The sequence below is a fragment of the Lolium perenne genome, chromosome 7, assembly GCF_019359855.2.
Source record: "Lolium perenne isolate Kyuss_39 chromosome 7, Kyuss_2.0, whole genome shotgun sequence".
In the NCBI taxonomy this organism is placed as follows: domain Eukaryota; kingdom Viridiplantae; phylum Streptophyta; class Magnoliopsida; order Poales; family Poaceae; genus Lolium; species Lolium perenne.
The window spans coordinates 6,829,881-6,844,152 of record NC_067250.2 but is presented as its reverse complement, the minus strand read 5'-3'; the positions used below and the strand labels follow the sequence as shown (position 1 = coordinate 6,844,152).

The 14,272-nt window shown below is 47.8% G+C and overlaps 1 long non-coding RNA gene across 1 annotated transcript; it reads left to right on the top strand.

The window, feature by feature from the left end:
• The first annotated feature begins 4,202 nt into the window (after positions 1 to 4,202).
• Positions 4,203 to 9,601, top strand: LOC139833427 (uncharacterized). The gene is made up of 4 exons (XR_011749181.1): positions 4,203 to 4,612; positions 5,056 to 5,098; positions 5,837 to 7,126; positions 9,319 to 9,601. It is a non-coding gene; the product is annotated as an uncharacterized lncRNA (long non-coding RNA).
• The last annotated feature ends 4,671 nt before the right edge of the window (positions 9,602 to 14,272 follow it).

The window sequence follows — 14,272 nt, the reverse complement described above, 5'->3', positions numbered from 1 at the left end:
ACACAACTTCATATACCCCTGGGCTCCCTGGAGCCGTCCCTCTCCCTCTCCCTCTTCCCTGTGTTTGTGTAGACGACGACTAGCAGAGCGAGGGACGAGCAGCAGAAGAAAAGACAAGACACAAGAGACTAGTGTAGCAGCATTAGGCTGGTGCCAATGCATAGCCTCACTCTCACCCGCCACGTCAGCTTTTTTCCTCACTCTCACCCCACTCTCACCCCACGGTGCCAATGCACAGGCTATAGTGACAGCTTTACTTCTCTTTCCTCCACGTCAGCTTTTCTCTCTCCTCGACATCAGCTTTTTATTTTCACATTACAACAATATAAATAATGCAAGAAATTATTTTATTGAACTAAAATTGTTACCGGTTACATCATTAAAAAAATTACATAAAAATTTGAAAAGATTACATAAAAATGTGAAAACATTACATAATCTAGGCATTAGCCCACACATGCTCCATCAAATCATGCTGTAGTTGTGTATACATCGGTGACTCCCTCATTTCGGTGTCCATCTGAATCCTGGCTGCTAGGCTTGGTGGTGCATGGTGGTGTATTGCAGGGCCGACATTTGAAGCAACTGTCTCATAGATGTTGTCCAAATTTGTACCACGCTCAGAAAAAGGGATCGCCTCATCCGATACCTTCGCCGAAAGTAGCTCGGAGGATAGTTGCAGTCGTCGGCGAAGTAGTCCTCGAAGAGCCGATCGTGGGCACCCAGACGATCACGCCTGATGAACTCTCGGTGGCGTCGACGTCTTGGCACCACCTCCTCGTTGAGCATCTCCTCCTCATACTCCGCCTGGAATGCAGCGACGAAATCACCCTCCACTCCGTCGCTCGAACTGCTGCTGGACGAAGACATGGCGTTGAGTGGAATGGAAATGGAGAGTGGAGGTGTGGAATGACTGAAACCATATGGGGGTATTTATAGGGGGGTGGAGATGAATTTTTGGGGTTTTTTCGGATTTTTTGAACCAAAGAACGGCTACCCCAACGACCAATCACAACGCGCCACCTCAGCCCTACCCTCTCGCCCCGCCTCTCGCCCCACCCCGCCATCGCTGCCGCCCGCCTCCCGCCTCGCTCTCGCCCCCAACGCGGGCGGTAGCCGGGCGGTAGCGGGCGATACCGCCCGGCGCCCCCGCCGTCGCCCCTCGCTCCCGTCCCGCCCCTCTCCCGCCCGCCTCCCGCCCCACGCCGGGCGCTATCGCCTCCTCTACCGCCCCCATTGGCACCAGCCTAAGGAGAGCAAAGGCCCCAAATCCATCCAAACAAGGCACGCACATTCACACTCGCTCGCGATTCATCCATCATCCTGCAAAGCAAGCAATCCCAATTCCATTGGGGAGGGAAGTAGGGGCTTCCTTCCTTCCTTCCTCGCCGTCATTTCATCTGCTTTCGTCTTCCTCTTTGGAGCCAAAAGGTCAGTCCAGTCTCCACTCCCATCATCGTCATCGATCGATCCTTCCCTCCTTTGCATCGCATCTCATCTCGTGGTTGGGACTTGGGCGGGAAGCCAATATCCATTCCTCTCATCAATCGTCCTTGCCTTGCAGACGGTTCTAGACGGGGAAGGATTCGGTTCGATTCGGTGGAGCAGGAGGATCGATTGGGGGCTGTCGCCGCCGGCGCAGGAGGAGTGGAGACTCGCCGCCCGCACTATTTGGAGTAAGCAAACCGACCATCGATATTCCTGGGTCAAACCATCCGCTCAATCTGGGCACGAAAAACCGAGAACCGAACCGAAATAACTGGAACCGAAACCGAAACCGAAAATTTTGGTTCTAAATGATAACCGAATTTTATCAGGTCAATTTGGTTCTGACCGGTTAACCGAAATATTGAAAGAAGCCCATATGCAGCCCAATAGCCCATATAGGAAACCCTATGTATATAAGCCACAGCCATGGCACCCCTGCTCGACTGCTCCTAGCCCCCTTTCCACAGCAGAAGGCCGGTGGTGCTCGACGCCGTTCTTCCTCATCTGGAGCGGCGCGGCAGCACCCCGACGCGACGCCCTTCTTCCCCATCTGCAGCGGCTGGCTAGATCCATATCGCCGCCGCCACCACTCACCACTCACCACCATCTCCTCCTCCTCGCCGCCGCCGCCAAAAGGGAAAGATGGTCCGCGTACGCATCTTCTGCCATGCCGACATCCAAGCCCTGCGGAACCGCTCCGATCAGCTCCTGTCTGTAGAGCTCGTCTCTCTGGATTCCGTGAGCATAGCGAGCGACTCGTGTAAACTCCTCCTCAACCTGATTGAGGGGAGGGACTATCCCAAGAAGGTCAAGCTGACTGAGCGGAGGTACTGGAGCTGCAGCCAGATGGTTCTCCTCTCGCTGATAGCAGGCGTGGCGCTGGAGCTCCACAAGATCAAGCATGATCTGTATCCCCTCCTTTCTCGGGAGGCCAAGCTGGGAGACGACGGCTTCGTGGAACACCTCCTACTCCTCAAGAACTCAGCACTTGCGCTCGTACGTCTGGCCAAGGACGCTAAGGAAATAGTCCAAGGACTTGATCAGGAGGTTGTGATCGATGGGCTCTTAGGCAAAGTTAAAAAGTTTGGCAAAGTGGTAGAGGATACCGCTGATCTGGTATTGAAAGGTACTCATAACATTGCCTGGCTTCAGAAACGTCTCCCGTCGGTTCTCGTTCCGGTCGACCTTCTGTTGTTGACCCCCGTTCAGTTCCCTGATCCTAATAAGTAGCGGCGACTATCAGCTGTTTCTTGCCAGCTCTCGACTGTTGTGATGAGTTCCCATTTTTTAGGGGGCCTGGCAAACAGCTTAAAACTGTAGAGGTAGTTTGCACAGCTCCCAAATGTTGCCATGTTTACTTGTTGGAGTGGCATGTTTGGATGATGTTAATGGATTTTAAATAATAATTTGTATTATGGTGCTGTTTTCTCATTCTGTGCTAGGGTACAACTGCAATTACTTTCAGTTAGGATGATTCTTTGGAACGGCAGCTCCACAACCATTCTGTGGAATGGCAGCTCCACAAATATTACGGAAAAATTTATTACGGAAACACGGTTTTACTGTACAGTCACATGGAGGTATCTAATTTATTTTCTCATCTATCATTTGTATCAAAACTAGGCTGTATGACCATCAGTTATGGCCATTCATGTTCTAGATCTCTTGTTTCGGATGCAGATGATAGTTTAAACTCTTAGTTGGTATTGTTGCAGTTGGACCCGAGGTTTGAAGGCTTGGGCTACATCTGAAGGAGTCTAGATAAAAAGTTTTCAGCCATAACAAGTATTGGAGCTACTGCCTTTTAGCAAGGTGATGCTTCATAGCACGTATTGGCCTTTTAATTCTGAATTATGCAGCGGCGTTCTTAAGCAGGCTTTTGTATGCTGCAACTTGCTTGACATCTGTCCAACTGCTTGCTACAATCTCTTGATATGCTGAAATCGAGATATATGTCCTGGTATCTATCTGCAAGACTAATGGGCATTCTCTGCAGGTTTGGTGTTGATTAATTTCTTATATGTGCACCAGATTTGGATGGTGATATTTTTAACAGAGATAGCTGTCTGGTAAAGAGGCAAATATGTACCTTATTAGAGGTGAAAAAAAAAAATCTCCTGAATTTGCTTATCATTGTACAGCTATTTCCTTTGTACTGTTTTGCTTACAACCCACTTCCTGATTTTATTGTTTTAAAATGGAGCATTTAACAGTGCCGGTTAGCTTTCTATTTCATGCACCTTCTTATTTAATCACTCCCTCTAATATATGAATAGGCAGGGTAGAAAATGCTACTTGCTACGACTGTACAAACAATCCTTCCCAGTGCCATTCTGCCACATTGTTTGAATGAGATAAGTCACCTTATATATGACTTACCTAATTAAATATATTTGCACAATATTTAAGTGAACTGACAATGTATGATGGAATTATTGTTGCTTCGTTTGAATTGTTTTGTTGTTTGTTCATACAAGAAATAGTGTAAGAGTTGGTGGTGGCCAGATGCTCAGATGGCCCCCTAATTGCTATATATTGTAGGCTCTGCTAGCAAAATTTGTTTGGATGCCGCCTTATAATGGGTTTCTTTTCTTACAAGTATAATTTGACCTTCATGCTTGTGATTCTCGGTAAGACTTTGTTTAGATGTAGTCAGTCCGGTTCCAGATGGAATTCTGTCATCTCGATCTACTCCTATTAAGATGAAACTGGAATCGTCCACAACCCTTCAGCCCGCCTCTCCGTCCCACGTCCCTCGACTCCCAGACCTGCTGCCCTCGCCCGAAGGCGCATCCTCTCCGTCTCCTCTCCTGCCTCCTCGGTCCTCGCCCCCGTTTGCCCTCGCCGCCGCTGCGGACGCGAGGAGCACGGACGCCCCAGTGCCCGCCTCCGACTCCCTACCCACGAACCCACACCCGCTCCCTTCGACGATGACGAGCGACCTGGCCGCCGCCACCGTCGGTTAGCACCTCCAGCGTCGCCGCCGCTGAGGGCACCAGACGCGGACGGGAACGACACCCTTCTCTCTGCTATCGTCTCCTCCTGTGTCGGCGAGCCTTCCTCTCCGCTGCTACGGTGGCGTGTACTCCGGCATGAGCCCGCCCTACTCGACGGCAGCAACACGGTACAGATTGGCACGCATAAGCGCTGAATTGTGTAGCTTCAAGGTTTTGTGTCAGTTACATATTTTTGTGTCTGGCATTTGAATCTTAATTTCTGACTACGATAGCAGTTTAGAACACTTTTTGCTCTAAGTGAAACCTGACAATATTTACGCCCTGAATTGCTATCAAACCTTTGCAAACAATTTTAACCCAGAAGGTCAAATAACCACAACAAATAGTAGAGGCTGAAGAACAAACTGAGTCATGCCCTTTATCAAGTTTTTTTCTTCTTTTCTTTGAACTGTTCTACTGCTTTCTCGTAAATTTGCTAAAAATAGAACAGCAGAGCACCCACTAAATTTGCTAAAAACAAAGCTAGGAGTTCAATCATGCTATTTCAATTTGTTCCCATATATACAGTTTTCATCGTATTGCTGAGGAGACTAATTGGTTTCCTAATCAGATCTACCAGGAGGTCTACAGAGAGGAGGAATCTCATATACCAGGTGCTTATCACACATGAATATGTCACTAACATGAGCGCGTATCTCAATTATGTCTCTAACGGAAGAGGAGACTACACTTAAATATTTTTTTCAGTTATGAGAAGTATAATTGTTTAATTATCAGTTGGTGAACAATTTTGCCATCTACGTGCCAGTGTTGTCCATAACAAAACAATTTAAAATTATACACATCTGTTCCACCTGATGTGATTTGCGCTATCTTTAGTAGGAAAGTGTGGCTTGCCTCATAAACAAAAGAGTTTTATCTGTAACAAGAAGTGCCAGAATAAATATAACCATTCTTTATGTGCTTGACATTTCAGATTATGACCAACTACTTTTGAATCTTCCAAACTAATGCAGCATATTTCCTATCCTTTTAATAACTGTTGGATATATATATTACCTCCAGAAATTGTTGTCTTATGATGAAGACAGTAAATTTTTTGACTCAACCTATTTTTAGCTACAATCAGCATTTTGCTGAACAACCGCTGCATATTCATGTTAAGCCTCCAGAAACAGTTTCTTCTCACAAGTTCGAGTACTATGAGGTTTGTTACTGGTCTGGCAGCCCCATCACTTTGTTTCCATTTTGTTTTGAGTAACATACTTTTTTGGATTAACTTTAGTGATGAATTATATGCTCCTTCAGGAGAACCTTATGTATATGTAACACATCTTGCGTTTATCAGTCCTCACTATTCTGAACTAAGTTACATTTTGGTCCTGGTGTAGAACTTCTCGACGTACAACAACCGAAATGATGTTGATAATTTGGAGAGTTCAAGACAATCATATGAGATACAGCCCTATGTGCACATGCCTTATATCAACATGAACCTTATAGGCCTTCATGGTGTCTGAATTCAGGATACTATCAGCCCTGCACTGAAGTGATAGCTCCTGAATATAACAATGTAAGTTAGAATGTTAGATAGCTTCATGGGGTTTCCCCTGATATGCATATTGTTTGAATTTCATGCCTAATTTTAATTTAGGGGGGGTGGGGGCGGGGGTTCAATAGTTTGTGTGATTCATTTATGCTATCATTTTAAACCGGGTGCTCTTGCTGCCATTTCGAAAAACTAAGTCCAGCAGAGCCTTTCTACAGTTTTGAACATGCCATTTTGGTTTAACCCTGCTACCTCACCGAAGGCCACTAAAATGGTGTTCAAAAGTTACGGTAAAAGAAAATAGTCATAATGTTTGCCATTGACCTCAGATATATCATCAACTGTTAGTGGCAAGTGAATCCTTCTTTTCTTTGACATTATTCACTAAAATCCAATCGTCATGCCTTTGTCCACCTCTCAGCTCATGTAATTTAATGGCACATTGTCTTTCTATCTTATCTGCGTTGTTACTGATAAGTTTTTGAGCTTTCCCTGTTTTTGGATGCTCACTGTTCACATAAATTGTTAATTGTTGCATGTGGTATGTCTATGGAATCTAATTATTATTTGATCACTTTACTTACGTCATACAACAGCATCATGAATGCTAGGATATGTCAAGCTTATTTATGTCTCCATTCTATCCTCAACAAACACAATCTTATGGTAGTCTCACGGTGGTGAAAATGTCTAAATTGGAAGAGCAACTGGAACGTGCTTTCTGAAGATAATCACCAGAGAGCCAAATTGGTATGCACAACAATGTGTGTGTGTGTGTGTGTGTGTGTGTGTGTGTGTGTTCTCGATGGTTTGTTGCTATATGAATCTGGATCAGCATACCCATACCGTTTCCTGAAACCAGCCAATTGATTCATGTGGGACTACTTGTGCGCCATAATATCCTTTTCATTTTTCCTTGTGATTGATGGGTGACCTTTTGGTGGAGTCGGCCATTTTATTTCTTGGATCACTAAACTGAACAGAGAAAACTATTTTCTGTTTTCAAATGTTATAGATCGAAATGTCATAATATCCGGCAGAACCTTTTCGTTTTGCCATCTAACCAGATGGAATCACAACTACCAATACTGCTAACTTTGGATGACGCAAGTCAACTCCAACCTAGCGCCAGGTATTGTCTTTGTCCTCAGACCTAAAGTTTTGAGAAAAGTGAAGCTAATCCTATGAAATTTGCTCTTGATAATAAGTAATCAAATTTGCTCATCAACTGTGAATGCCTATTTATTTATTGTTCAGTATTTATAATCTTTTTTTGGCAGACTGCATTGATCTTAGAAATCATATCATATTCTTCATGTGTTGACTATTAAAAACATCAGAAATAAGCATATTTGATGAGTTTGATGGTGAACCCAGTGTCCAACTAGAGAAAAACAATGTCATGTTAATGCGATAATGTAATGTAGCCAATGCCATAAATTTCAGCTGGTCAATGCAATAGTGCAGCCAGCTAGACCTCTAAACCTCTGAAACTCCATAACTCCTCACAGTAAGGGCTGGTCAGTTCGACGCGCACGTTTGGAACCTGGCAACGGGCGAGGTCGACATCTCGCCCATCCATGATTGCTTTGCGATTAGTATCTAATATAGTGATTTGTTTATACGTTGATTTTCTCTGATTTAGCATTATGGATATGCATGCTTATACATACCGCGTCGCGTATGCATGTGCGGGTGCTTTAAATGAAACTTCGGTTCAGATAACTGGCAGGGATTCTGGTGAAAGCCACTAGCTCATTAGTACCCCATCAGTGCATGCATCAGCTTTGCATATACTAACATAATTTCTACTAATAACAATAATTCTGAAGTATTATTTAAATAATGGAAATATCTGTTCGTGGCTGAAACAATTAACCAATGGTGGAGATTGTCAAAATGATCGGGTCAAAACATAAATTCCTGAACACATTTTTTAACCAATTATGCAGATATAAAATATCCAAACAAAGCATTTTGTCCTAATGGTGGACATAGTAAAAAAAATTGAGCCTGTACCGAATCTAAAAAGAACATCAAGATAAAATGTTGAATGTAAAAAGATGCCATTTTGTACTAATTCTAAAATGGACATTTTGTACGAATGGTTTTGTGTCATAAATTTTTTTTTGAAACAATATTTTTAAAGTATGGAAATACCCATTAGCAGTTCTCCCAAATTAATTAGTGATGGAAAAAAACTATTAACATTATTAATGGACCATTTTGATCGGAAGAAAAAGGACCATTTGGATCGGAAGAAAAGACACACATTATTTAGTTACGGCCATTTGGATTGGAAGAAAAAATAACAAGATTAGAATGAGATCAGGGAAAATCTGTATCCAACACAGCAGAGAGGAACAAAAAGAAAAAGGAAATTGAAGAAATCGAACATGCGCGAGGAAGTCGAGGTTTGTCCCTGACGGTGATGCGCTTGAGAGAGAGGGAGCGGGCGAGGAGCTCAGCAGTACCAGCATGCCGGCGCGGAGCTGCGCATCGACAGCAAGAACTCGCCGTGCCTGTGCCCCGCCGTCGGCCTGGCCAGCCGCCACGACCTTGAGGCGTACCTGGACCTCATCGACGGCTTCACCGCCACGGGGAGCCCCTTCCGGTACGACGCCCGACACAGCCGGTTGCCCGGCGTTCCCGCGCCCGGTGTTCCCGCTGCCGGCGGTCCTTGAGCCACTCCACGGCGTTCCCGTGGCCGCGCCCGCACCCGTGGCCGGCGGTCATCGAGCCAATCACCGCGACCGGTCGCCGGCATTCCCGCGGCCGTGCCCGGTGTTCCCGCAACCGGCGCCCACGAAGACAACGTCGGGGCGCAAATCCGTCTTCCCCGTGGCCAGCCTCCTCGTGACCAGCCTATCTTACCCCATTCTCCATGTGGCCGTCCTCTTGGAGCTGCTCCGAATAGAAGCACAGGAGGATGACCCACGGGAGGAAGAATTGGGGAGAGAGCAGGACTGCAGGAGGAAGATAGGCTGAGGATTTAATGCGTGGGGAAGGAAGGAGTAAAGAGGACAGAGGATTTACTGCCAATACGAAGACCTACATATCATATACTGCTGAAAATACAAATGTTGTCAGACGACCTGCCGCTCTGTGATTGGCTCCGCTTTCATCCTCGCGCGTTGCCAGGTTCCGATCGGTATTTTCGCTGGTCAGTTAGCATGATATCCGAGTCGAGAAACATACATTAGTCAAAAGAAGCACACCTCAAAGTTTGGTGGAATTTTTTCAGTGGGTGTTCCCTAGAAACATAGTTATGTAGATAAGTAGATTTACAGAAAGGTGCAGTGATATTTTGTGTGCTTTGTGCAGTGTAGGTGTGTTCTGATGGCTTTGCTGAAACCAGACAATTAAGAAGATTATAGTGGCATGAATGATGAGAGACTAGCCTGGATATATTCGATGAAGCAACAATTTTTTTTTTCCTAATACTGGTCTTGAATCATGACTTCCATTTCTTTTGTTGGAGTTGCATCTCTTTAAAGGGACTTATTTTAAGGAAATGTCTCGTCAACATCAGGGTGGTATTGTACTGGTCTCGAATGCTAAGGGATGGTACACTTCCATAAAAAAAGCATATACCACAAGGAATGACACACAACTTCATATACCCCTGGGCTCCCTGGAGCCGTCCCTCTCCCTCTCCCTCTTCCCTGTGTTTGTGTAGACGACGACTAGCAGAGCGAGGGACGAGCAGCAGAAGAAAAGACAAGACACAAGAGACTAGTGTAGCAGCATTAGGCTGGTGCCAATGCATAGCCTCACTCTCACCCGCCACGTCAGCTTTTTTCCTCACTCTCACCCCACTCTCACCCCACGGTGCCAATGCACAGGCTATAGTGACAGCTTTACTTCTCTTTCCTCCACGTCAGCTTTTCTCTCTCCTCGACATCAGCTTTTTATTTTCACATTACAACAATATAAATAATGCAAGAAATTATTTTATTGAACTAAAATTGTTACCGGTTACATCATTAAAAAAATTACATAAAAATTTGAAAAGATTACATAAAAATGTGAAAACATTACATAATCTAGGCATTAGCCCACACATGCTCCATCAAATCATGCTGTAGTTGTGTATACATCGGTGACTCCCTCATTTCGGTGTCCATCTGAATCCTGGCTGCTAGGCTTGGTGGTGCATGGTGGTGTATTGCAGGGCCGACATTTGAAGCAACTGTCTCATAGATGTTGTCCAAATTTGTACCACGCTCAGAAAAAGGGATCGCCTCATCCGATACCTTCGCCGAAAGTAGCTCGGAGGATAGTTGCAGTCGTCGGCGAAGTAGTCCTCGAAGAGCCGATCGTGGGCACCCAGACGATCACGCCTGATGAACTCTCGGTGGCGTCGACGTCTTGGCACCACCTCCTCGTTGAGCATCTCCTCCTCATACTCCGCCTGGAATGCAGCGACGAAATCACCCTCCACTCCGTCGCTCGAACTGCTGCTGGACGAAGACATGGCGTTGAGTGGAATGGAAATGGAGAGTGGAGGTGTGGAATGACTGAAACCATATGGGGGTATTTATAGGGGGGTGGAGATGAATTTTTGGGGTTTTTTCGGATTTTTTTGAACCAGCAACGGCTACCCCAACGACCAATCACAACGCGCCACCTCAGCCCTACCCTCTCGCCCCGCCTCTCGCCCCACCCCGCCATCGCTGCCGCCCGCCTCCCGCCTCGCTCTCGCCCCCAACGCGGGCGGTAGCCGGGCGGTAGCGGGCGATACCGCCCGGCGCCCCCGCCGTCGCCCCTCGCTCCCGTCCCGCCCCTCTCCCGCCCGCCACCCGCCCCACGCCGGGCGCTATCGCCTCCTCTACCGCCCCCATTGGCACCAGCCTAAGGAGAGCAAAGGCCCCAAATCCATCCAAACAAGGCACGCACATTCACACTCGCTCGCGATTCATCCATCATCCTGCAAAGCAAGCAATCCCAATTCCATTGGGGAGGGAAGTAGGGGCTTCCTTCCTTCCTTCCTCGCCGTCATTTCATCTGCTTTCGTCTTCCTCTTTGGAGCCAAAAGGTCAGTCCAGTCTCCACTCCCATCATCGTCATCGATCGATCCTTCCCTCCTTTGCATCGCATCTCATCTCGTGGTTGGGACTTGGGCGGGAAGCCAATATCCATTCCTCTCATCAATCGTCCTTGCCTTGCAGACGGTTCTAGACGGGGAAGGATTCGGTTCGATTCGGTGGAGCAGGAGGATCGATTGGAAATTTGTCGCCGCCAGCGGCGGGGAGGAGTGGAGACTCGCCGCCCGCACTATTTGGAGTAAGCAAACCGACCATCGATATTCCTGGGTCAAACCATCCGCTCAATCTGGGCACGAAAAACCGAGAACCGAACCGAAATAACTGGAACCGAAACCGAAACCGAAAATTTTGGTTCTAAATGATAACCGAATTTTATCAGGTCAATTTGGTTCTGACCGGTTAACCGAAATATTGAAAGAAGCCCATATGCAGCCCAATAGCCCATATAGGAAACCCTATGTATATAAGCCACAGCCATGGCACCCCTGCTCGACTGCTCCTAGCCCCCTTTCCACAGCAGAAGGCCGGTGGTGCTCGACGCCGTTCTTCCTCATCTGGAGCGGCGCGGCAGCACCCCGACGCGACGCCCTTCTTCCCCATCTGCAGCGGCTGGCTAGATCCATATCGCCGCCGCCACCACTCACCACTCACCACCATCTCCTCCTCCTCGCCGCCGCCGCCAAAAGGGAAAGATGGTCCGCGTACGCATCTTCTGCCATGCCGACATCCAAGCCCTGCGGAACCGCTCCGATCAGCTCCTGTCTGTAGAGCTCGTCTCTCTGGATTCCGTGAGCATAGCGAGCGACTCGTGTAAACTCCTCCTCAACCTGATTGAGGGGAGGGACTATCCCAAGAAGGTCAAGCTGACTGAGCGGAGGTACTGGAGCTGCAGCCAGATGGTTCTCCTCTCGCTGATAGCAGGCGTGGCGCTGGAGCTCCACAAGATCAAGCATGATCTGTATCCCCTCCTTTCTCGGGAGGCCAAGCTGGGAGACGACGGCTTCGTGGAACACCTCCTACTCCTCAAGAACTCAGCACTTGCGCTCGTACGTCTGGCCAAGGACGCTAAGGAAATAGTCCAAGGACTTGATCAGGAGGTTGTGATCGATGGGCTCTTAGGCAAAGTTAAAAAGTTTGGCAAAGTGGTAGAGGATACCGCTGATCTGGTATTGAAAGGTACTCATAACATTGCCTGGCTTCAGAAACGTCTCCCGTCGGTTCTCGTTCCGGTCGACCTTCTGTTGTTGACCCCCGTTCAGTTCCCTGATCCTAATAAGTAGCGGCGACTATCAGCTGTTTCTTGCCAGCTCTCGACTGTTGTGATGAGTTCCCATTTTTTAGGGGGCCTGGCAAACAGCTTAAAACTGTAGAGGTAGTTTGCACAGCTCCCAAATGTTGCCATGTTTACTTGTTGGAGTGGCATGTTTGGATGATGTTAATGGATTTTAAATAATAATTTGTATTATGGTGCTGTTTTCTCATTCTGTGCTAGGGTACAATTTGCAATTACTTTCAGTTAGGATGATTCTGTGGAATGGTAGCTCCACAACCATTCTGTGGAATGGCAGCTCCACAAATATTACGGAAAAATTTATTACGGAAACACGGTTTTACTGTACAGTCACATGGAGGTATCTAATTTATTTTCTCATCTATCATTTGTATCAAAACTAGGCTGTATGACCATCAGTTATGGCCATTCATGTTCTACATCTCTTGTTTCGGATGCAGATGATAGTTTAAACTCTTAGTTGGTATTGTTGCAGTTGGACCCGAGGTTTGAAGGCTTGGGCTACATCTGAAGGAGTCTAGATAATCATTGTGCAATTATCTTTCATTACCTATAATAGTACCCCTATTTGTACAAAACTCACTTTTCTCCCTCTTCATAATGGAACACGAATAACCTGATACCTTGCAATCCCTACACTATGCTAATATTCCCGTCTCTATCTAATATTTCTATTCCATGTATCTAAAGAGTATAATCATGGGGGTGCTAGGGCCTTCACCGTTGCTCAGCGAATGTGGACCGTAGATAAGGATTTACGGTCGATCTCAGCCGTCCGATCGCTCTGTTTTTTTACTGTGCCCGGTCCCGCCTGTCATCGACCTTGCGGCTGGACAATCTGGTGACTCTGCGGGTGCGGTGGCAGTGGCCGTTATTCCGGCGGAGCCGCTCTGGGCAAAATCGTCTTTTCGCGTCTGGGGATATATAAGCTGCCTCCACCGCGCTGGAAAACCTAGCCGCCGGCCCCCAATCCCCGCACGCGCTCTCCTCGCCCAATCCCGCTCGCGCTCCTCCCCCAATCCTCTTCCTCCTCCCGCTGCCACTGCTCCTCCCCACCACGGCACCGCTGCCGTCGCCCCTCGCTGGCACGAGCTCTCGTGCGCCCCTCCCCCAATCCCCTTCACCCTCCGGCCGCCACTGCTCCTCCCCACCACGGCAAACTCTAGCAGCTGCTCGTCCCGGCGCCAGCGTGGTGTGCCGCCGCCTCGAGAAGCTCGTCTGCCATCGCCTCCCCAACACCATCCTTTCTTGGTCGTTTTTCTTGGCTGGTGGCTGGATGCGTGGGAGGAAGGACGACGGGAGGAGGAGGCTTATTCGCGCACAGCCTCAACAGGAGGAGGAGGAGGAGGAGGAGAGGGGGCGGCGCTGGGTGGAGGAGGGACTGGGGGCGGCGCTGGGTGGAGGAGGGGCTTGGGGCACCGCTGGCCTGGAGGAGGAGCTGCAGCCATGGGAGCCTCGATCGTCCTATCAAGGTGCCCAGCCCAGTCGAAACCCCTCTCCCTCCCCCTCCCCTCTCGCTATGGATTGATTATGAAATACCTCTTGTGTTGTTCATTGATCTGCAGGTTTACTGGTTTTTAGTTACCTTGCTTGCTGATCTTGCGCTTCGGCATGGAGCAAATCAACTACTGATTTTTGGTTTACCTGGTCAGGTTTACTTGTGTTGTGGCGGCAGGGAAGCGCGCCCCCGGCCAGCCAGCCGGGAACAGACAGGTGACTGCGTGGATGCATATGACACCGGGTTGGGACTTCTCTTAATTCGTTTTTAGCTCTTCTCCTCCGCTTGTGATCTCTATCATTTGTACAGGTGATAGCATGGAGAGGATAGTCCGTTCGTGCCCAACATCGAGGCACGCACTAGTAGGAAAACCCTTATAGGCGGAGCTTAGTTCTGTGGCGCACCTCGAAAAATGCGCCACAGAAATTTATTTTGTGGCGC